Source organism: Acomys minous (assembly GCF_964271855.1).
Source record: "Acomys minous genome assembly, chromosome: 8".
NCBI classification, from domain to species: domain Eukaryota; kingdom Metazoa; phylum Chordata; class Mammalia; order Rodentia; family Muridae; genus Acomys; species Acomys minous.
This window is the reverse complement of record NC_140489.1, coordinates 43,246,850-43,269,150: the sequence shown is the minus strand read 5'-3', so window position 1 is coordinate 43,269,150 and position 22,301 is coordinate 43,246,850. Positions and strand designations below refer to the sequence as shown.

At 43.5% G+C, this 22,301-nt stretch overlaps 1 long non-coding RNA gene across 2 annotated transcripts; it reads right to left on the bottom strand.

The window, feature by feature from the left end:
* Positions 1–2,141: 2,141 nt before the first annotated feature.
* Positions 2,142–22,057, bottom strand: LOC311602913. Of its 2 annotated transcripts, none has more exons than XR_014780895.1 (3): positions 21,842–22,057; positions 2,666–2,806; positions 2,142–2,220 (listed from the first exon to the last, which is right to left on the bottom strand). It is a non-coding gene; the product is annotated as an uncharacterized lncRNA (long non-coding RNA). The 2 variants fall into 2 exon arrangements; XR_014780896.1 differs by lacking the exon at positions 21,842–22,057 and adding an exon at positions 5,459–5,597.
* Between the last annotated feature and the right edge of the window lie 244 nt (positions 22,058–22,301).

The following is a 22,301-nucleotide window of genomic DNA, read 5'->3' as shown; positions in this document are numbered from 1 at the left end:
TGTGTTTGTGTGTAGGTCAAAGATTGTTGTCTGTCTGATGTCTTCCTCAGTGGATCCCCACTTTGTTTTTTTGAGACAAGATCTCTCATTGAACCTGTGGCTCACTGACTGGCTAGACTTGCTGGTCACTGAAGTCCAAGAATCTGCTTATCCCAGCACCACGTAGCAATGAAGTTACAGGCATATGTCATAGCGCCCAGCTTTACAGGTGTGCTGGACAGCCGAACTCAGATCTTCATAGTTGTCCAGCAAGCACTTTACCAAATGAGCCATCTCCCCAGCCTCTAATACCCCCCCTCTCTCCATACACACACACACACACAAACACACACACACACACACACACACACGCAGAATATGGATATGGTGGAACACGCCTTTATTCTGAGCATTACACTTGGAAGCAGAGGCATATAGAAGTCTGTGAGTTCTCAGAGAGACAAGCCAACATAGTGAGATCCTGTCTCAGAAAGTTTTATTTTAGTTGAGAAGACTACAGTCGTCTTTCCGTGATTAAATGCTGACACGAACATTTCCACTCTGTCTTTTTGGAAGGTGTGCATTTAATAATGACTCTATGGACTCTATGGAATGTCTAATACGCATCAGGGACCATATACAATTTCCAATTTAATTGTCATACTAAAGAAAGCATAGTATAGATGAGAAAGCCAAAGACAAGGAGTTTGGGGTGGGGTAGGCTCAATGGTTATGAGCACTGGCTGTTCTTCCAGGGGACCCAGGTTCAGTTCTCAGGATCCACATGCAGCTTGAAAACATCTGTAACTCAGGTTCCAGAGGGTCCAACACCCTCCTCTGGCCTCTATAGACACTAGGCACATGCATGGTGCACAGACAAACATGCAACAAAACATCCATTTTATGGGAAATTATACCTACATGATGAATTCACACCCACATGAAGTTTTAGTAAATGTCTCCATTCGCTGATAGCAACAGATATATAGCTACTGCTAAGACATAGATAGTTTAACAGATATAGATAAGTTTTTTTCTAATATTTTTAGTGTTTATGTATTTATTGTGAATATGTGTGTGGGTACCTAAATGCCATGACATCTTGTGAAGGTCAGAGGACAATTTGAAGGATTCTGTTCTCTCCTTTAACCATGTGGGTTTTAGGGGGGACTGAGCTCAGGTTCTCAAGCTTGGTGACCTCTGAGCCATTTTTCTAACCTTCTTGCCGGAGTTAGCAATTACTTAATGCTTCATGTTTAACCGTACAACCTTCCATGGTGGTTCAATGTGTCACCTTGGGTGAGTCATAGTGCCAGACATGGATCAATTATTATTCTGGGTGTTTCTGTAAAGGTATTTTTGGAAGAGATTAACACATCAGTTTGTGAGCTCTGATGAGGGTGGGTCTCCTGCACTCACCTCAGAACTTGAACAGAGGAGAGTGGCATGTTCAGAGTAATACAGACACAGGGTAATACAAACAAACAAACAAACAAACCTAAGTAAACAAGCAAGCAAGCCAGAACCCCAGTGACCTTTCCCAAGTACAAGGGGACTCTGACAGCAGGTGCCTTCAAGCTGAGACTGCTGATTTTGAGCTTGCCAGCCTTCAAGACTGCATGAGCCAATTTGTTGAAATAAACCCCACGGGTTCTGTTTCACCAGAGAACTGTAAACCACCAGCACACTGCACAGGATCAAAGATAAGCCAACACAAGGCGTAGTCACCATAATGACAATGCTTTTAAAAAAAATCATTTGGAGCCAGCAAGATGGCTCAGTATGTGGAGGTACATGTCCCCAGGCCTGACAACCTATGCTCAGTTCCTGGATCATATGAAGGAATAGGAAAGAACAGAGTTTTGAGAGCCATTGTCTGACTTCCAAACACACACACACACACACACACACACACACACACACACACACACACACACACAAACACAGAGATAAATAAATAAATATAAATATAAAGCCAATAGTTTGAAATTTATTGGTGTTTAAGAAACCTACGCCCTACCTCAGACTTACTGAATAGGATTTTCTAGGACTAGAACCTGAATGTGCATATTTTTGTTAAGCTCCATGCTGTGGCACCAGGCTGGTTAATCTCAGATGTCAGCCAGATGGGCTCTCCTGGGTGACGAGCCTCTCTGGGCATTCCTGTTCTTGATTAGGCTAATTAAGGTCAGAAGACCCATCCACTGTGGGTGGCACTATCCTCCGAGCTGAGGTCATGAGCTGTAGAGAAAGGAGGAACTGAGCTGAGCATGATGAGCATTCACTGTTCTCAGCTTCTTGGCTGTGGATGCAGTGTGACCGGCTGCGCGGGCTCTGCCACTGTGACGCCTCCACAAGGATGGGCCATAACCTAGAGCTGTGAGCCCAAAATAAAGCCCTCTTCCACTACGGTGATGTCATCAGGGTTTTCTATCGTAACAACAGGAAAAGTCACTAAGGCGAACATCATTTGCTGGCTTAAAAATAACTGCATTGTAAGAAGCTAGAATGACCTTCTAACCTATCAGTCAGAAGGGTCAAGGCTTTGCTGTAGTAACCAGCAACCCCCAAATCCCAGTGTCTATGCTTCATGAGTATTGCTGGCTGGGGGAAGGGTCTGCTGTTATGATACTTTCCCTTGGCTCTGTGTGTTAGGGTCCTGACAAGAAACAGACAACATACTCACCTAAGTGGCAAAGGAGAAGTTGAAAGGTGGGCTATTTACAAAGATGAGGATAACCAACATCAGTGACCAGAAGATAAGAGTATGTACCACTGAGCAAGAACTGGAGGTCTTTGATGGAGAGTACATCCAGCCCATGGCATCCTGGAAGGGAAAGGCGAAAAATAATGGCTATCCCAGATTTACTCTCCTTTGCCTTCTGAGTTCTGGCTACTTCTTTTCATTAGTGTAAGGAAAGAAAACAAAACTGAGCACGAAGTTGTTTCTAACTGCCCAGCAGTAATGTGGCCACCTATCATCGACCTCTACCAATCACTTAGGCAAACCTGTTATAAAGGGTGCTAGAATAAAATCGTCCTACAAGAAGGGACAGTTAATACTGATGACAGTAAATGTTCTACCTTGGCTGGCTGGGAGTCTGGGGAGAGGAACACTTGAGATGTGTGTGTGTGTGTGTGTGTGTGTGTGTGTGTGTGTGTGTGTGTATTACTCTTTTGAGTAGTAAAAATATTAAGTGAGGTCTATAGTCAACACTTGTCTTTCTTGGCTGTCTACTCATCCTAGCTGCTCACCCTAGTGAACCCTTCTACTGTGAAAACCAGGACTATTCCAGACACACGTTCTCTGTTCTTGCTTCCTTCCCTGCTAGAACAGTGGCTGTATAAAAACTCTAACAAATGCATTTTCCCAAGGCTGGCAACTGGAATTTAGAGCTACAAAGAGGATACAGAACAAATCGTTGCGAGTGATAAATGCTGATGAGAGTGGGACTACACCTAGTGCTGGCCATGCTAGGAGAGCCATCCAGAGTGCCCTGCCATCCAGCAACAGTGACATTATGCACTCATAAAACTAATTGTATGGCAGGGTTTTCATTACTCTTTATTTATGTAGGCTCTAATGTTGATCCTACCTCTTCTGGAGAGTTTAAGAACAATCTGGTATCTTTCGATTATATTTTATTTGCTTCTTGGATTAGCCAGGTCGGTGCCTGCTGCTTGAGCCTGAGAGTGCTCACAGGCACGATGCCTAACTTGCCCTCTTATTGTAAGAAAGTGAAAGTTGATGGATTGGATAAATTAGTTATGTTATTTGTTTCCTTTCTATCATCAAATATCTTATAAGAAGCCAGTTAAGAGAGGAAGTGTATTCCAGATTACAAGGTATGCACAGGCAATGATGGAGTCACATTGCAGTCAGGAGGCAGTGGACAGGAAGAGGGGGGTGGCTACCAAACCTCAAGACCCTCCCCTAGAGACTTACTCCCCGCCCCTCTCCCTACCCCCAGCAAGGCCCCACCTCTTAATGAGTCCTTGGCTTTTCAAAACAGAGCCACCAGATGGGGACCAAGTGTTCAAACACAGGAGCCTGTAGGGGACATTTCAGATTCAAGCCACAAAATAAACAAGTCACAACCTAACCTCCCTTTGGCAGTCCCATACACAGAAAGATTTTCTGAGCTTGCAGCTTATCGCTGTCTAGAAAAGCTGCAAGGTCAACCCAAGGCTTTAAGCTATTTTAAGTTCTTGAAAATAAAGGGAGTGTTGACAACACTCTAGATACAAAGGGTTTGGGGATTATTTCTGTTTAGGGTTTTCTTTTAATTACTAAGATATTGTGCAAGCAAAATCACGCAGTTCGAGTAGAGCGAGGCCAAGGCTGGGTATCCAACAGGGATTAGCAGATCTCTGTTTTCTCATATGAATCAGAGGATTGCTGAAATCCTTCATCGCTGATACTCTGCTTCTAAATTGGTAAAGCCCAGAGGGAATTCTGTTCCAAATTGGGTAAAGCAGCTCAAAAAAGGCGCCAGCCAGATAGAGTCAGACAGAATTACCCTGTATTTAGCTTCTCTGTACTTAAGATTCTTTCCCGAAAATGCATGCTTCGAATCAGTGCTTCGCAACCCGGAAGGAGGTCATGGTTGCCTTCAGATGACTCTGATCGGGGCTTTTCATCTGCAAGTCACAACCTTTCTCCTACTGCTTTATATTTCCTTAAACTCAAGGGCTGAGATTCTCGTAACCAGAACAGCATATGAGACAATTCATCAGGCAGGAGATGAGCTGATTACAGCTGTCCTCAAGCCGATTGCTCCGGAAGGCTAGGCCACTCCACCCAGCAACAGGCAGATGAGAAAAGATGTATTCAGAGCCACATACAGGAGGCTGTTCTTAAACGCCAGTGAAAATCTACAGTGGGTGGCTTTAGTAGAAAACCTATGCTTTTATTCAATTAGACATTTCACCCTCTCTCCACCTTATCCTTATTTTTTTGATGAAATATATAATCTCTCATTTTTAAAAATCCTGGAAGGAGTTCAAAAATTGAATCCCTTCCAGCAAATGCAATTGAAGAGCTTTGTAGAAACCTTTTGATCACATTTCTCCCCCAACTGTACACAGTTGGAATAGGAAGGCTTTATTTACACTTCAAATCAGCCTCCTCTCTCTTACCGCTGACTCAGACCTCTAAAAATTACAGTCTGTAGCCAAGGCTAACAATGAAAATTCGAATTGGACAAAGTCATCCTCCAAAATTATTGACTCAAAGAGGGTTTGTTTGGGTTGGTTTTTTTTTCCCCCCAAAATGATGAATTGAGTAAAGTCTGTCTTCTGAGTTTGAACTTCTTCTAGCTTGCTTGCTGGTTTCTTGGCCCCTCAGAGCAAATATTCACCTTCCCTCCACTCAACAGAAACTCTTTCCAATGGAGGGTTGATACCACATACTCACATTTAGTTGGAAAGAAGTCCCTCTGTCCCAAACCCGATGAGTACTCTCCAGCCTTGCACTTACTAGACTCCGACAGGAGAGGGGCGTTGAGGTGGCTGTTGTCACATCCTTCTTGATGACAGGACTCCTGTTTTATTTGTCCAGACCACAGGATTTGTCATGATTAATCCACGCCAGCTACCTCGGCCATGATCGCTTCCACCCTCAGCCACTGATGTGGGAATAGAAAAGAGCCTTGTCAGTGATACTTCAGGAACAATCTGACGGCCTCCCCTGGGGAAATCACAGGAGAAAAGTCTTAATGTCCCAACTCTCCTTAATTTCTGCTTGGGATGTTTCCTGATGCAAACTTCATCAGACTCCTCGATAAGTCATTTTGCGTGCGTCCGCTTCCACTTTATTCCGGTACATGCAGCCAACAGCATCCTAGCTAATATGTTCTGACTTCTGTATTCTTGATATTGTAGACCTTGATTCTTTAAGATCCCTCATCTCAGTGTTCATCGGCCTTCATGTGTTTTTATTCCAATGTCTGATAAACACTGGTGAAAAGACCAGCTCTCTGCTTGCTCCATCACACACTTCCTGCGGAAGGCCTTGTCAGCCCATTACTTCAGTCACCACCCATGGTCTGGCCAATCGCTCAGTCTGCTCCCACAGACGCCTTCTCAGTATGCTGAAACAAAACCCAGGCATCCCCCTGAGCAAAAGAGTGCTCTCTGCTATCTTCTTTATTTCAACTGGGCCTAGAAGCTCTGCCCAGTCCTGAAGACAAAAACAGGGGCAACATTGTACCTCTTTCTCTTCAGTTGTTTATAGTATAAACTGTATCCCCTCTTCCAGCTTTCAACACATAAGAAGACCACACTCCTTAACCTCCTTACTTTTCAGAATCCCTCTGCCTGTCTGTTCTCTCTGCCCCTTACTAGCTCACACTTTCCATCTCTTCTTAGAGATGTCATGGAGCTCTTTCAGTGGATTTATTTACTAGTCTTGCCTCCTTCTTTGAATCCTGCACACTCCTCCGATCCCAATTTCCATAGCACAAATCTTAGAAAGCCTCCCTTTACCTAATCCTTCGTTGACTTCCTAGGCTATAGTTCAAGTCTCTCTATGGCTGGAGCTCCTAGACTTTTCATAGCCCAGTATCCTCTGGGGTCAAATGATGAAGGGCCTCATTGACCTGCAAAGTCTGCTTTCTCTGAGCGCCTCCACTATGTCTGCCTGGCCCACTTGTATTTTCTCTTCAGTTCAGATATTACTTCAACCATGGACAGTCTTTCTTGATCCTTGCCACCTTCCTCCTTTCTCATTTTCCAAGACTGTTAGATATTCCCACGTAGTGTGTCTCATGTATTCTTCTTCCAAAGTGCTCCATAAACCAGTTCCGGCCTCCTAGAGTACGTTTTCCAATCTCCATTAAACTCTGAACACCTTGAGGACAAAGATTCATGTTTGTGTTTTTACTCTGGTGCCTTGCAAACTCCTAACAGATAGTAACAATAAATGCTTCCAGGTGGAAGAATTAAATGAATGAGTGATGTTCTAACTCTCAAACGTTTTCAGTTTTAAAAAGATGAGGCAATAAATATTAACTCATTGCAGCATGGAAATGAATTTCTGATCATTTGATATGCCATCTTAGGGTCCAGTGATGAGGCACTTTCTAGATGCTGGTGACTCATACTACCCAGATATCTATTAATCCAGGATAACATCTTTGGTCTTGCCTGTTGGGTAACTTTCCTCCCAGAAAACAAAAAAAGACAGAAAATTTGGCCTTTCAACAAGGCATTTCAAAGCCTATAGCTTGTCCAAGATTAATTATAGCCTTTCATGAATATACTAATGTTTTTCATGTGGTTCTGGCTTCTTTAAGGGACATATATAAAAACATAGTTCTTAAAAGATGGATCCAGAAATTTTATAGGATGGCTTCAATCATGCTTTTCACCTAAGATCTGGTTACAAATAGCACTTGTAACTGTTAGATTGCGTGTACACGTTGTATTTAACATAACAAGAGCAGAGCAGATTCCACTGTTTTTAAGCCATGATAATCTTTCATCACAGTATGTGTTGTGCTGGGTCTTCTTCATTTCTTTGACTCAGACCTGTTCTCCATCTTTTTCCACCCTGCTCTGGAAGACCCCATAGGTCGCTTGCTGTTGGAGGTTCCTGGTTGGCTTGACTGATAAGTGTCATCAGCAAAGGAAAACTGAGGAGGAAGCAAAGAGCAGTTGCTTTCTAGTGGCTGCATTTCCCCCACCCAATGGGACTTCCCATCTGGAACTGCTCTGGGTTTCTGTCATCTCTGGTTCCTGCTGCCTTTTAGGTCTGGAGATCAGCTGAGTGGTGATGGCTCGGTTGTGTTGCCAGCAAATGGAGCTGCCCCATGCCGTCTTAGTTTTCCTCCATCCTACCCTCGCTCCTTTATGCTATTCCTTTGTGACACTCACTCAGCTGCACAGGGTCCATTGTGTTTGATTCCTGCCGGGAGGCGCACAGATGTCTCGGAGGATGCTAGAAGCCTTAAGGTTCTTACCGTACCACCCTCGGCTCTCACCTTTGTTCGCTCTATTCGTCTTTTCGTTTCACCTGAGGACACAAAAAGGCCTCAGCTGTGGGAAAACAGTCCAGAAGATCAACTGCAAAATGTTACTTCTTGTGTTTCCACTCTCTTTCTCTCCTGTTCAGTTTCAACATAAAACTCTCCATCTCTGGAAGCAAAACACTAACGTACTTATGCGCTAAGACACCCCGCCTCCCTCAAGCTGACTTTAAAAGCTCCCTTGGGGGAACTAACAACAAAAGTGCATCAGTGGAGGTAAAACCAGAAGGAGACCTGTAAGTGCCTGAACACGCCAGTAAGGGAATTCTACCACTCAGGACGTTGAGGCAGCCAACTCAAATGTTTGGCTTAGATTACACAGCAAGTTATTATTTCAAAAACAAATTACAAAATCCAAAGTCACTGGTATAGTGAATGTCATGAGAAACTGTAATGAGTGTGTGTGTGTGTGTGCGCGCGCGCGCGCGCACACACACACACACACACACACACACACACACATGCATGCACTATTCAGAAAACATATTACTACCACCATTTACTTTACAACACTAGGTCAGTAACTTCTTTATTTCTTTATTTCTCAAATTCAGAATGAGGCCGAGCTAGAGCACCTCATGGAAGTGTCGTAAACCACTTACCAGTTGCTCTAGGTTGGAGCAGAATATGGCAGATTACAACAGCTCTGTGCCCTTCTATTACCTAAAGGATAGTTTAAAGCCCATGGTGATGTTCACAGAACAATTTACAATGGCTAATGGCTAATCCTTAACAGTTCGGACATGGACATGTGAGAACCATATCCTTCTACAATTAGGTAAACAATCCTAAATGAGTAAATTTGAGCAGGAACTCTCAAGTTACAAAATATCTTCAGTCTGTCATTTGTTCCTTGTAGTGTGTGCCTGAGCACATGTGTGTCTGTGTGCATGTGTGTGTCTGTGTGTCTGTGTGTCTGTGTGAGCGTGCACATCTAGGTGAGGTCAAAACCTCTGGGATTATTCCCTAGAACTGATCCATCTTGTTCTTTGAAAGAAGCTTTCTCTCTGGGACCTGGGGTTCACAGGTGTACCAGAAAACCTCAGGATTCACCTGTCTCTGCCTTCCTAGCTCTGGAATTTCAAGCGAGTGCCACCACTCCAGGCTTCTTTATATGGGTCCTGGGAGGTTGAACTGAGTTCCTCGCATGTCCGCAGCAAGCGCTTTACAGACTGAGCTATCCATCCAGTCCTCTCAACATCTTTGAGGGCTGGTTAAGCCATCTTGTCTTATAGTCACAAATTTTTGATCAATACAAAGGGCTACTTATATTTGTGTAACTTCCAGCATTTTTCAATGACGTATTACAAGTTATGGAGTCCTCTGCTGAAGAGGCCCCTCCCTATTGCCTCTGGTAATCTCTCTGGTCAAGATCCAGCTTTCAAGTTTCCCTTCTTCAGGGCACTATGAGAAAAACACCCCCAGCCCCCATCAGCTCGGGTCATCTTCCCTATGTGGATGAAGAAGACGCTTCGGTTTAGTCTCCTTGAAAACAGCTATCTGACTTGTTCTAGTCAACGAAAGGCAGAAGAGTCCCAGGCTATGCAAAATTCTCTCATTCCTCACCATGGTCTGCGAAGGCCACATAGCTGCAGATGTCACTCAGCCATTCTAACTTGGCAGAAAAGAATTCTTCTAAATTACCCAACTTACGAATTAAAAACTTCACCAGACAAAATGTCATAATAGAAATAAAGTAGTTAGTGATATTTTTTTTGGAGTTGGGGAGTAACCCTAGGGCCTTGAGCTTGCTAGGAAAGTGTCCTACCACTGAACTAAGTTCCCAACCCCTTTCTTGTGTGTGTGTGTGTGTGTGTGTGTGTGTGTGTGTGTGTATGCATATCCTTAAGGTGAACTTCAGATAAACAATGTAGACATTTAAAAATGAACACACAACCTATATAATTTGGGAGTCATATATATACTGAAAGAATTAATAACTGTCTCCTTGGAAGTGAAATTTTACATGATATTTGAACTAAATATTTGAAATAGTACCTACACCTTGTTTTCCTGTAGCTCACCTTTCTTACCTGGTAATCCCAGTGGCATGATGTCCTAGTCAACAGTGTGTTTACTGCTGTCTGTGCCTAACTGCTATTAGGCTGAAAGAGCAAGCACACACTGGACAGCTGCCCTCAGCAATGTGCTGCTTGGCTTCACAAGCAAGCTGTCAGAAAGACTTATGAAAGGAGCATAGGTTACAGTGTTGGTGGAACACTTTTTATGTACTCCTATATCCCTTTGACCTCACTTTCCTTAAAATCCTTGGTCTATGTTTGTGTCTGAGCCTTTTCTGTGGCACCAACTCTATTCTGTGGCCTCCATCAGTTCTGGTAAAGAGAGGCCCGACAATGACTCGCCTGAAGTCTGTAATGTGCACATCTCGCTTTCCACCCTAGAGCTCTCTTGCCGCACTAAGCCAGTGGTTCTAAACCTGTGGGTCGCAGCCCCTCAACCTTTACACAGGGGCCATGTATCAGGTATGCTACACATCGTATGTTTCCATTGTGATTCATACAATAGAAAAAACTACAGTTATGAAGTCTCAATGAGATAATTTTATAGTTGGGGGTGGTCACCACAGCATGAAGAACTGTATTAAAGGGTTGCCTCGTTAGGAAGGTTGAGAACCACTGCTCTAAACTGTGATGCTGTAAGGCCCACTTGCTACCCACTTGGGAAGAGAATTCATCAGTGGCAGAGAGGAAGTGGTGAATACAGTTCTTCCCCTTGACACCCCCAAACTAGCTGAGACATGAGTTTGTATTATTTCCATAAGGCAATCATGGAGACGGAGAGATTATCTGTGTTTGATGGCAAACAACACCCATCTTTTTCTTGGAATTCGCTTTACGGAAAACTCAACTAAGCGAGCACATGAGAGATACCAGGTATGACGGGGGGGGGGGGGGGGGGGAGGGTGGTGGTGGTGGAGAGGGAACAGTTGGGTGGGTATGGAGGTGTAGAGAAACAGGGAGGGATTGGGGGAGAGGCAAACATGATCAAATGTATTATATAAAAGAAATTCAGTAAAAAAAGTTTTAAAAAGGTAAACAATGAAAAAAGAAACGGGCATTTAAACCCCACTGATAGCTAACTATCTGTCTTGGCATCAAGCAACTTAGAGATTTCCAATCAGTAGCATTAGAGGTTGGGGTCCTCATCACCTCTGCTTAGTAAATAGAGTCACTGGACCGAGTTCTGACTCCGGTTCAAAGGCAGTGTGCACAGAGACAGACTCTGAACCTAGGCGACTTGTCTCCAAGCTTCTGCCCTCAGCCATGACATGACACTCTTCCTCCAGAATGAAAACATTACCTAGTGCAGTGTCCCTCTCAGGTACTGAGGTGTCCGCGTCCCCAGCTAGATGGTGACACTCCCTGTCAGGTAGATGTGCTCCCATAACTAAGTTCTGACTAATACTTCTGGGTGGCACTTGCTGGGGAGTTTCCTTGGGTTCCAGGGAGGCAGCTCCTCTCTGATTCCTTCTGCCTTCTGCCTGCAGTGTAGACATGAGGACAGGGATGCAACTGGCCACTGTGCAAAAGGCACACAAGGAAGGCAACAGGGACAAGATATGGTGGAGGTGCTGTGTGAGCCCCAACTGGCTAGTCTGAGATCTGCCTGCAGTCTCTGAAAGAATTCCCTTTCATGGGGATGGTACGTGTTTTATTGTCATGTTCATGTGTTTTTTCTTTTATTAGACCAGTCTAGGTATCCCAGTGTAGCCTTGATGCAGGATTTCACCAAGTTTTGGCTGCCTGCCTCTCCGTGTTATAAACCATAAAGCGGCACCTGTATTTTGGTTGTATATAGTGTTGATGAAGCGGGTATCCTAGTGAACCACAATTTCTACCTAAGAGTAACTTCAGTTGGAACAGGAAGAAATACGAACCCAAATTAATTGATATTACTGCACATTCCACAACACAGTTGCTGTCACATAAATGCAATTCAGTTTTTTTTTTCAACTCAAGCTCATCTCCTCTCCAGGCAATATGCTACTTACTTCATGCAAATATATTCCTGTTTTCTAGCAAGACATTGTGGGAAAGAATGTTCATTTACTAAGGTGAACTGTAAGTTGAGCATAATCTGTAATAATACTGATTAAAAATTAATAGAACAGTCAATATTTGCTTTTGACCGTTCATTGGTCTATGTGGAAAGAATTTGGGATATTAATTTTGTGATAACTACTCATCATTGTATCCAGAAAAACATGTAGCTTTTTAAAATTTGCTGCTTAACATCACTACGACATGCAATATCGAAGAAGTTATTTCAGCCTCATAAATATTTCCCTGAAGGAGAGATAAACATGTTTTTTGTTTAGAACACAAATGTGGGATGAGAAAAAGACTTGTGAGAGAGCAGGTGATGTTTATCACCTTAGAAGTCAAACCACCGTGTTGGGGAGATTGGTTGTTAACCAGCTGAAAAACATCTTTGAACAAATTCTTAGAGGAGATATAAATGTGAACCCAAAACAGGAGGCAGGACCTTTGGAGGCTTGGCATAGTTTTGGCTGTTCATTGCTCCACTTTGAGACACTACTAGAGAGAACCACTTGAGGGAAGGCTTTAGCTCGGGGCTCCGGCTGAGGCTCTGGGTTCCACTGGCTCCAGGCTCTACACCAGGAGAATCGCTCCTCAGAACTGATATCCTTAAGGTTTCATTATTGTATTCTTTAATCTCCTTTTCTTTCTGTTTAAGTTAATCAGGTTATAAGTGAGGTACTCTCAGGTAATAAGTTTGTAATAAAATATATTTGTTCATAAAATTGAGCCTACATTTCCCTTATTCTCCAAACCAAAACAGTTGAGTCTCAAGGCTCTTGAATAATTAGAATTTTAAAAAAAAAGATTTAGTTCTTTTGATTTTATTTGTATGTGTGTCTATATGTGTGTGCACCATATGCATGCAATTCCCATGGGGACCAGAAGAAGGCCTCATATCCCTTGGAACTAGAGTCACAGAAGGTTGTGAGCAGCCATGTGGGTGCTGGGAGTTGAACCCCAACCCTCTGGAAGAGCAGCCAGTGCTCACTGCCGAACCATCTCTCCAAGCCCATGAATAATTGAAAAAATTAAACAGCAATCAAGCAGAATTTGTGCATATAAATGCCTTCCCTAGTCTATTTCATATTTATACCTTCCCCATTTCATCATGATTAACGTAAGCTACCATACTTAGGAACAAATTTCCAATTTTTTTAAATTAGAAAGGTAAAATTTACTGCATACTTGAACTAAATTAATTGCTACAGCTTTGACAAAAATAAAAACATATTGGACCATATGTAAAGATGTGTTGTGCTCCTTGTCTGATAAAAGGAAGTAATCAAAGCTGCTCCAAATAAATAGCTGCTCAAAATAAAATAAAATAAAATTTTTTATAAATTTAATAAGTTTATTAAAATAAAATTATTTATAGATAGGATTTCTCTGTGTTGTCTTAGCCATCCTGAAACTCATTCTATGGATCAGATTGGCCTCAAACTCAGACTCACCTGCATCTACCTCCCAAGTACTGGATTAAGGGTGTGCACCACCACATCCACTTTATAAAAAGGGTTTTCTTGATGAATGATTAATATAGGATTTCTCTGTATAACCTGGCTGTCCTGGAGGTTGCTCTGTAGACCAGGCTGGCCTCCATAGTGCTACGATTAATGTCTACAACACTATGCCTGGCCCTTAACTCTTTTTTTTTATCCGATTCTGTGGTTTTGCAAAAACACAACACACACATACACACACACACACACACACACACACACACACACACACACACACCACAATTGTAACAAATTGCCACAGAACTTTCACAGTTATGTGTAATTAATTCCTTCTGTCTCCCTCCTTCCTTTCTCTTTCAGTCAAGAAAGCACACATGAATGCAAATTAGGGTCACGCTGTTGTCATTGTTATTTGCTTTATTTAGAAAACTGTATGTCATCCGCAGAGCTCCGCCATTTAGGTATCAAATTACTTGCATCTTGGGCTCATGTCCATCTCTGATTCCTCTCAACTGTAATATTGAACTAATTAAAGAGCTGATGTTCAATGCTCATGTGGCAAACATGAATGGAACAGAATAACTTACTGTTGATCATTACCAATTTAGTTCCTCAGTGCAAACCTTGTGTTTTCTCAAAAGGGAAAAGTATTTACCATCAGGACTTTCCATACCGCTGGGTGGGGGGTGGAGGTGGGGGGGGTGGGGGGTTCTTGCCTTAAACTACCTGATCCTTCACATAGCATGGATGACAATCATGATTTTGTGGAGTTTTTCACTTAGATTTTATAAAATTAAGGTAAAATGGGTAGCACAACATTAGCGCCTATTTTGCCAAACCCAGAGGAGTGGAATGACTCAGAAATACCACAATTACCTACTCAGAACTACATTAAAAAAAAAATCCTAACTCTCTGGCTGGTTGATTCCCTCTCTCTTGGTATTTCCTGGCAGACTCACCTATGAAGCAGTTTCCTTTTGTGTTAGACTTAGGAGGATTAGGAAGGAATAAAACCCTACATGTGAGTGGAAAAACAAATCATAGAAATTGGATTTCTTATATCACATGAAAGGCATATGCTTATGTACACACTGTGGCTAAAAGTCATGCTATCTCAACACAGGGAGACTAGAGAAACTCAAAGAATAAGGAAATAGTGTCCTTTGGATTGCCCCTGTCAAATGTTTGGTTCTTCAAAGGCATTTTGTGACCCTGTAAAGGGTGGAGGCACCATTTTGGGCTCTAAAGAAACCTAACCAGGGTCTTGGGGAAATCAGGAATAAAAGAAGAATAGTGATTCTAAGTTGGGCAGAAAGAATTATTGCTCTTCCATCGTGGCCTAAAGCTTTGAGACTCTCACAGCTGATAAACATTAAGCAAAGGTTTCCTAAAGAACTCTCTTGACTCTAGCTGTGAGTCTAGACCAGAACTTGACAATGCCGGGTAATTCTGTGGCAATTATGGAAACGCCATTTTAAAATCAGTTATTAAGAATAGGTATTAAAGATCTACAGGGGTGACCTATCTATATGATACACGGGTACGATAGTAACACTGACACTGTGGGTGTAACCAACCACTATCTGATTGGATTGAAGGCACCCACTTCATGAGAAGGAACCCATGCCTGGCCCTGCTCACACAGCCAAGAACATAGCACTAGATAGGCCATGGTCCTTGTGGTAAACCAGATATTATTGTTTGGCTAGAAGGGCATACCAAGAAATTATTCCTAACAACATTCGGCTATACTCATAGATCTGCATCTCACTCAGCCATCATCAGAGAATCTTCCCCCTCCAGTAGATGGGAAACTAATAAAGAGGCCCACAACTGGACAGTGTACAGAGAGTAAGAGACCTTGGAACGCTCAGTGCTACATGGGACAGCCTCGTCAAACCCCTCCTTTTAGGGAAGACAACAAGGAAATGGAGCCTTCCGAAGCCAACAGGACTAACACACATGAACTTACAGAGACCGTGGCAGCGTGCACAGGGCCTGTACAGAAAGATCCAAGCCAGATGGAGCCCAAGCCGTGAGAGGGGGCCCGGACATGAGCCCACATCCCTAACCTGGAAGCTAACTCCAATTGACAAGCAACCACAAAGGAAAGTTTTGGAGTCTCACTAGGTATTTAAACTACACTTACAGGAGGCCCCATGCCCGCAAGTAAGTAGACAACACAAAGAGAACTCAATGGTGTTTCTGGAGATGTTTTGTCTCATATTGCTTTGTTTGGACTTTTTTACTTGTCTTTTGCTTAGCTATTATGGTTTCTGATTTTGGGTCTGTATGGGTTGCGCGTGCGTGCGTGTGTGTGTGTGTGTGTGTGTGTGTGTGTGTGTGTGTGTGTGTGTGTATTCTCTCTCTCTTTTTTCTTTTGGTTTATTTGTTTGCTTTACTTTATTCTGGTTTGTTTGTTTGTTTATTGGTATTTTTTGTTTTGGAGAGAGAGGGGAAGGGAGGGGAAGTTGTAAGGGTGGGGTGCTGAAAAGGGAGGGCAACCACAATCAAAACACAATATATGGGGGGAAAAGCATTTTCAATTACAAAAAAAAAAAAGAATAGCTATTAAAAATTTACTGCCTTGGATAGGGAGATGGCTCAGTCAGAGAAGGATCCAAGCCCGAGGACCTGGTCATCTGCCTGTGGTGATTTGAATGAAATGGTTCCCATAGGCTCGGATATTTGAACACGTGGTTCCCAGTTGGAGGTGTTGTTTGAGGGAGTTTAGGCAAAGTGGAGGAAGTATAACACTGGAAATACACTTTGAGAGCTTAAAAATGCCACACCACTTCCAGTTTATTCTCTCTGCTTCTCACTTTGCACAGAGGAGGTGAGCTCGCAGCTTCCTGCTCTAACTACTGTGCCTGCCAACTCGTCTCCCCGCCACCCTTATCCCATAAACTCGAATAAAAGCTTCCTCCTGTAATTTGCCTTTGTCATGGTGCTTTTGCACAGCAACAGAAAAGTAACTAGTACACTGACGGAGTGGCTTTATCTCTCAGTTAACTGAAGAAGAACATCACGTGAAGGAGCTTTGATGCTCTTTCTACAGACTGTGAGTCTGTAGGTGCATTTGAAAAAAGTAGAATTAAGCTGTTGGTGGAAACACTTCTTTTGCTCTACCTGGAAGCAAAGATCCTGTTCTTCTGAATAGTGGAACCAAATGGGACTTACACTCATCCTGGCTTCCAACAATTTAGGCGCAAAGCTTCAGTACAACGCCTTAGCAATGGTGCCGTATCACAACGGATACTAACACTCAATGACCCGGAAGCAAAAAAATATAGTTTGCTTCTGTTTTTTAGAATGACAAATGGGGAAATTGGTCTGTACTGAAAAAGACTTTAATTCCTTATCTGTGTATGATAAAAAATAAATAAATAAATAAATAAATAAATAAATAAATAAATAAAACAGAGAAGAGCTAGTAGTGGAATTGACACCATAAATTCTTTGTTCCTCAAAGGAGTATTAAACTGAAAAGCTTTACCCCATAATTTGAACAGACAAGTGCGCTTCTGAGAGCTGTCCAATACACTAATGGTCTGTAATTAGAGAGATAAATGGTTCCCCTTTCCCTTCAAAGGGAACGCTAACCCCCCAATTATGTGAAGAACCTCAGCCTAAGGCTCCAGATTGTCCATCTTGTACAGGGCTTAGTGACTAGAGGCTGAGAACCTGGCAAATAAAACAGACAAAGACCTGCCCCAGGCTCCCACCCTGTAGGCCACACTGGGCTCCTTTGGAACTCTAGCGGTGTCCCTTCACCACTTACGTGTGGTGCCCTCTTCTCTAGAAGTAGTCTCATACTGACCCAATGCTCTGGCCTAATTTATTAATGACACTTGTTTCTTTCTTCTAATGGTCTCAATCCAAATGCCACCGCACCTTAACTCTTACCGACCTCTAGGGTCCTTCCTTCCATCCTGACCATCCAGGATTTGATAACACTGCCAGTCTCAGAGTTGACCAACCAAAGAGCAGTTGAGATTAAAAAGATACCTCAGCTCTCTGAATGACTGAGAAGGTCACTTGCCTCTCATTTATGTCAACTCGCTCATAGAAAACAAGGACATTAGAGTAAATGGTTTTTTAGCAATAAATATCATCCTGGCTGAAATCAACCCAATATTGGTCCTATCTTCTTTTCTGCAATTCATTCCTATGCACAAGGTTCATGTGAGAAGAGGACTTTTTGATGAGTAGTTTTGCTCAGGGTGCTAGCACACCACAAAGGGTCATCTTATAGTCTACTTAAAGCATCCCCTAAGTAATAAAGCATCCCCTAAAGTAATGGACGTGACTATTGTATAGTACCTATGGAGGCTGCTTTGGGTTTCTTTGGTTGGTTTGTTTGTTTGCATTTGTTTTTTAAGATGGGGTTCTTGATATCCAGGCTGGTCTAGAACTAGATATAAAGTTCAGGATGGCTTTGAACTCCTGATTCTTCTACCTCTACCTCCAAGATGCTAGAATTATAGGCATGTCCTACCATACCTGGCTGGCTACAAATTCATTATCATCATATGCCAAGCTTATAAGCCATTCAAGCCGAATGCAGAGTCACTAGAGTGATCTACACTGAAAAACTTTGGGTTTTCATCTTAGTTTGTCTCCAGGAATAGTAATGTCCTCTTTAATTGCCTATGGGGCTTAACTCTCATTCCTAAGAACTATAGATATATAGATAGACACATGTTTATTATGTCTATTATTATTTATATGATTATGTAGAAAGAAGAACATTGACTGAGAAAATGCCTGTAGGCAAGACTTTCTTTTTTCCCCATTTTTTCTTTTTTTAAAAATATATTCATTTTATATCCCCATAGTAACCTCCTCCCTCCTCTCCTCCTGGCCTCTCCCACATCCTTCCCCCCGCCCTTATCCTCAGAAAGGGGAAGTCCCCACCACCAACCTGCCTAAGCACTACAAGTCACATCAAGACTGAGTTCCTCCTCATCCACTCAGGCCAGGCAACACAGCCCTGTTAGGGGGAAGTGATTAAAAGTAGGTAACAGAGTCCATGTCATGGACAGCACCCACTCAACTTACTAGGGGATCCACAGGATGATCAAACTGCCCATCGGTTACATATGTATAGGGGGCCCAGGTCCAGTCCATGCATGCTCTTTGGTTGGTGTTTCCATCTCTATGAGCCCCCATGGGTCTAGATTAGTTGATTCTGTTAGTCTTCTTGCAGCATTCTTGCCCCTTCCAGATCCTTCCATCCTTCCCCCATACTCTTCCACAGGAATTCTCGAGCTGCGCCTAATGCTTGGCTGTGAGTCTCAGCATCTGATTCAATCAGCTGCTGAGTAGGACCTCTAAGAGAACCATTAAGTTAGGCACCTGTCTGTAAACAGAGCAGAGTATCCTGTGTGTCAGGAGTTAGCTCTCTCCAGTGGGGTGGAAAACAGGGTTTCTCTGTGTAGCCCTGGCTGTCCTGGAACTCATTCTGTAGGCCAGGCTAGCCTTGAACTCACAGAGATCCGCCTGCCTCTGCCTCCCAAGTGCTGAGATCAAGGGGATTTTCTTGATTAATGGATAATATTGGAGGTCCCACCTCATTGGGGGTAGTGCTGCCCCTGGGCAGGTGGTCCTGTGTGGTCTAAGAAAGCAGGCTGAGGGGGCTGAAAAGATGACTCAGCGCTTGAGCACTGGACCCAAGGGACCCAGGTTCAATTCCCAGCACCTACATGGCAGCTCAGAACTATCTGTAACTTCAGTTCCAGGGGATCCTATACCCTCACATAGACATACATTCAGGAAAAATGCACATGAAATAAAAATAAATAAGTTATTTTTAAAAAGAAAAAAGAAAAAGAAAACCAACTGAGCAAGCCTCGAGGACTGAGCCAGTTAGCAGCATACTTATGTAGTCTGCTTCTGTTTCTGTCTCCAGATTCCTGTCTGAGTTTCTGCCATGGCTTCTCCTGGTGATGGGGTGCATCCGGCAAGTCCAATAACAACCCTTTCCTTCCCAAGTTGCTTTTGATTGTGGTGTTTTATCAGAGCAGCAGAAACTTTATTAGACCAATCAGCATTTGTGATTCTGTAGAGATGGGTAGGTGTGTGTGTCTTAAGCGATTCATCTTTCCATCCCTGACAAACACTCTTGTGTGCTCTGTTTTCCATATGAGACTTGAGTTTGCTTTCATCTGCTCATTAGTGACTACACTCGTGTTAGTTCAATTATTAATTGCTTTATACTTCAATAATTTCTACTTCATTAGCAAGAGAAACTGCCAGGTGAGAGGTGAAGACTGAAGTCATTATCTTTCAAAGCCAAGAATCGTGCGCAAGTTTACATTATGAGGAGAGATGTGAGAAAGAGGGATCGAAAGAACAAAAGAGGATGCTCCATGGAGAAAATGGAACAGATGCTCCTGGCAAGAAATTGCAACACCTCCTCGGATGAGAAACGAAGTCGTTCTAGTTCTCAGAGGGACCACTTGCCCTTTCTCGTACTTCGTCTATGTTTGAACTCTCTCCTCCATCCTTCCAATCTGTCTTCTTTTCATTAAAATTCTGGGTGAGTCTATAGTCATTGAACCCAAACAATGCACTGAAAACTCTATAGATCCTTGTTAACTGCAGGCTCAGTGTCCCTGCAGTGCAGGTGAGCTATCAGTAGGAGCCTAACAGCAAACAGAGAACAACTTCGGATAATGAAGATTTACAAGGTGCTGTTTGCGCAGGTGTACGCAGGCTGCGGTAGAACGTTGGGAAGACGGCAGAGACCTGAGGTCTGTATCCGCAGTGGAGTAGCTAACTGGTCCTAGGTTTGAGAAGTTAAAAGGAGTGCCGCTAAAGTACAACATGGCTGGGATGTGGAACTGGGGAGCTCGGATTCTAATCTGCAAGAGCCGGGGTTTTACACCAAAGAATAAAGGCAGCGGGTGGTGACCCCATAGAGAGGAAATCTGGGGGAAATACAGGCTGCCATAAGCCCCTCTCTTCCAACATCCTATTGGGATTCCCCTCTGGAGGGGCCCTTCTGGAAGGCAGCGTGTAGCGAGAGCTCTCCGTGTTTCTACGTGGTTCCGTGTCTCAGGACCGACCCAATACGAAAAGCTGGCTACATTCACATTTATCTGAATACATTGCAGACTGCAACTTCCTGAGGAAGAAATCAAATCTCTATCTTTGTAGCTAAGGTAGGAAATAGCTCTCCGGAAGGCCAAAAGGAGTCCCCGGCTGCAAACACAAACACACCGCATTGCCTGGAGTGCCTCCTAGGCAGAGCGAGACAGGCCCCTTGCACCAGCCTGTTTCCGAAGTGTTGAGTTCATCAGCCGGAGAGAGGCCTTTTTCTGAGACAGGGAGCAGTGGGGGCCGTAATGAGACGTGGCAGCTGAGTGTGAAATGCTGTCACTGGCCAGAGGCAACTGGAAACAAGGCCCAAAATAGCCCAGGCAGAGTCCTAGCTTCAGGACAAAGATGGAGACGCTGCTTTTTACCAAGAGGCCTCCTTCATGCCTTGTAGAGGACTAGTGAACGTGATGCTGTTGTGTTATTTTTATTCCAACCTCCCAGGGGAACCCTGAGCCACAGTGCTCTTCTCTGTCACTAGGAAAAAACAGGACATCTCAGTAGTCCTTGGAAAGCGACACTGAGGGGACACAGAGAGATGACAACATACAAGGGCTGGGGCCCAGAATAAATCTGTATGATGAACAACCAGTCAGAATTTTCCTGACTCACTCGAAAAGCTGCCTTCGTTTCTCCTTGTAGGGAGAAAATACTCCCTTTCAGCCCTGGCTCTGGATAAAGCAGACAATCGTGTCCTCCGTTCTCAAATCTGTTCCGTGGAATCCAATATGGCCGCCTCATGGCAGCATCCTCGGAAAAGAAACCACAGCTCTTAAATATGGTCATCAATTCCAGAACACAAATCCAATCCAATATAATTCAATCGACTGGCATTGACCTATGGCCAAGGCACCAAGAACATTAAGATGTGTTTAAAATAACATGACCTTCAAAGAAATGGATACATAAAGATTTATAATGTAGTGTGCATTGCATAAAGCAAGACTTTGTATCTCATAAAAAGTAAGGTCATTGCAAAAGTGAAGCCATAATCTAACTCTGAGTGGAAGTAAATGGGGTATGAACTCGGCCTCAAACAATGAAGAGGAATCCACAGGACAGCTGACTGTGGCAGAGTCCGAGTAAAGGGGAACGGGATATGTGCAGGCAAAGTAGTCTAAGCTACTGAGCTGTGTCAGGAAGGAGAAATGAGTTGGCATTGCTGAACCATGCTGTTTCCAGGAGAGAAGATCAAGAATAAGGCACGTACCTCGTGACACCCAGCAGGCAGCAAAACGTTGCCACCAGAGGTGAGTTCTGGGGAATCTAATGGCATGTGGCAGCCTCAAAATAGTTTCTTTTCTGGGTTTTATTTTCTTCTCAGTGATTCCACGAGGGTTTTTATTCCTATGAAGTCCCAGCTCAGTTCTGCGCTAGAGGAACTCTTGTCAGGAGGGGTAGACACTAGCGCAGCTGCAGCGAGCTTCACTTGTGTACCTCAGGTGGACCCGCAGAAACAAAAAACACTGCTGAAGGCTAGGGGGTGACAGCAAAGTGTTTATAGAGTGACATGGGGGTTCAGATTCTCAGCTAGTGCTGTCCCCTGACTGCACTGTGAACAATTGTAAAGAGTGGTTCATGAGAGGGTCCCTGGGACTGTGGGAACAAACCAGCTTGAACTGGTCTGCTTAAAGCAACAGAACTGTATTTTCTCAGAGCTCTGAGGGCCA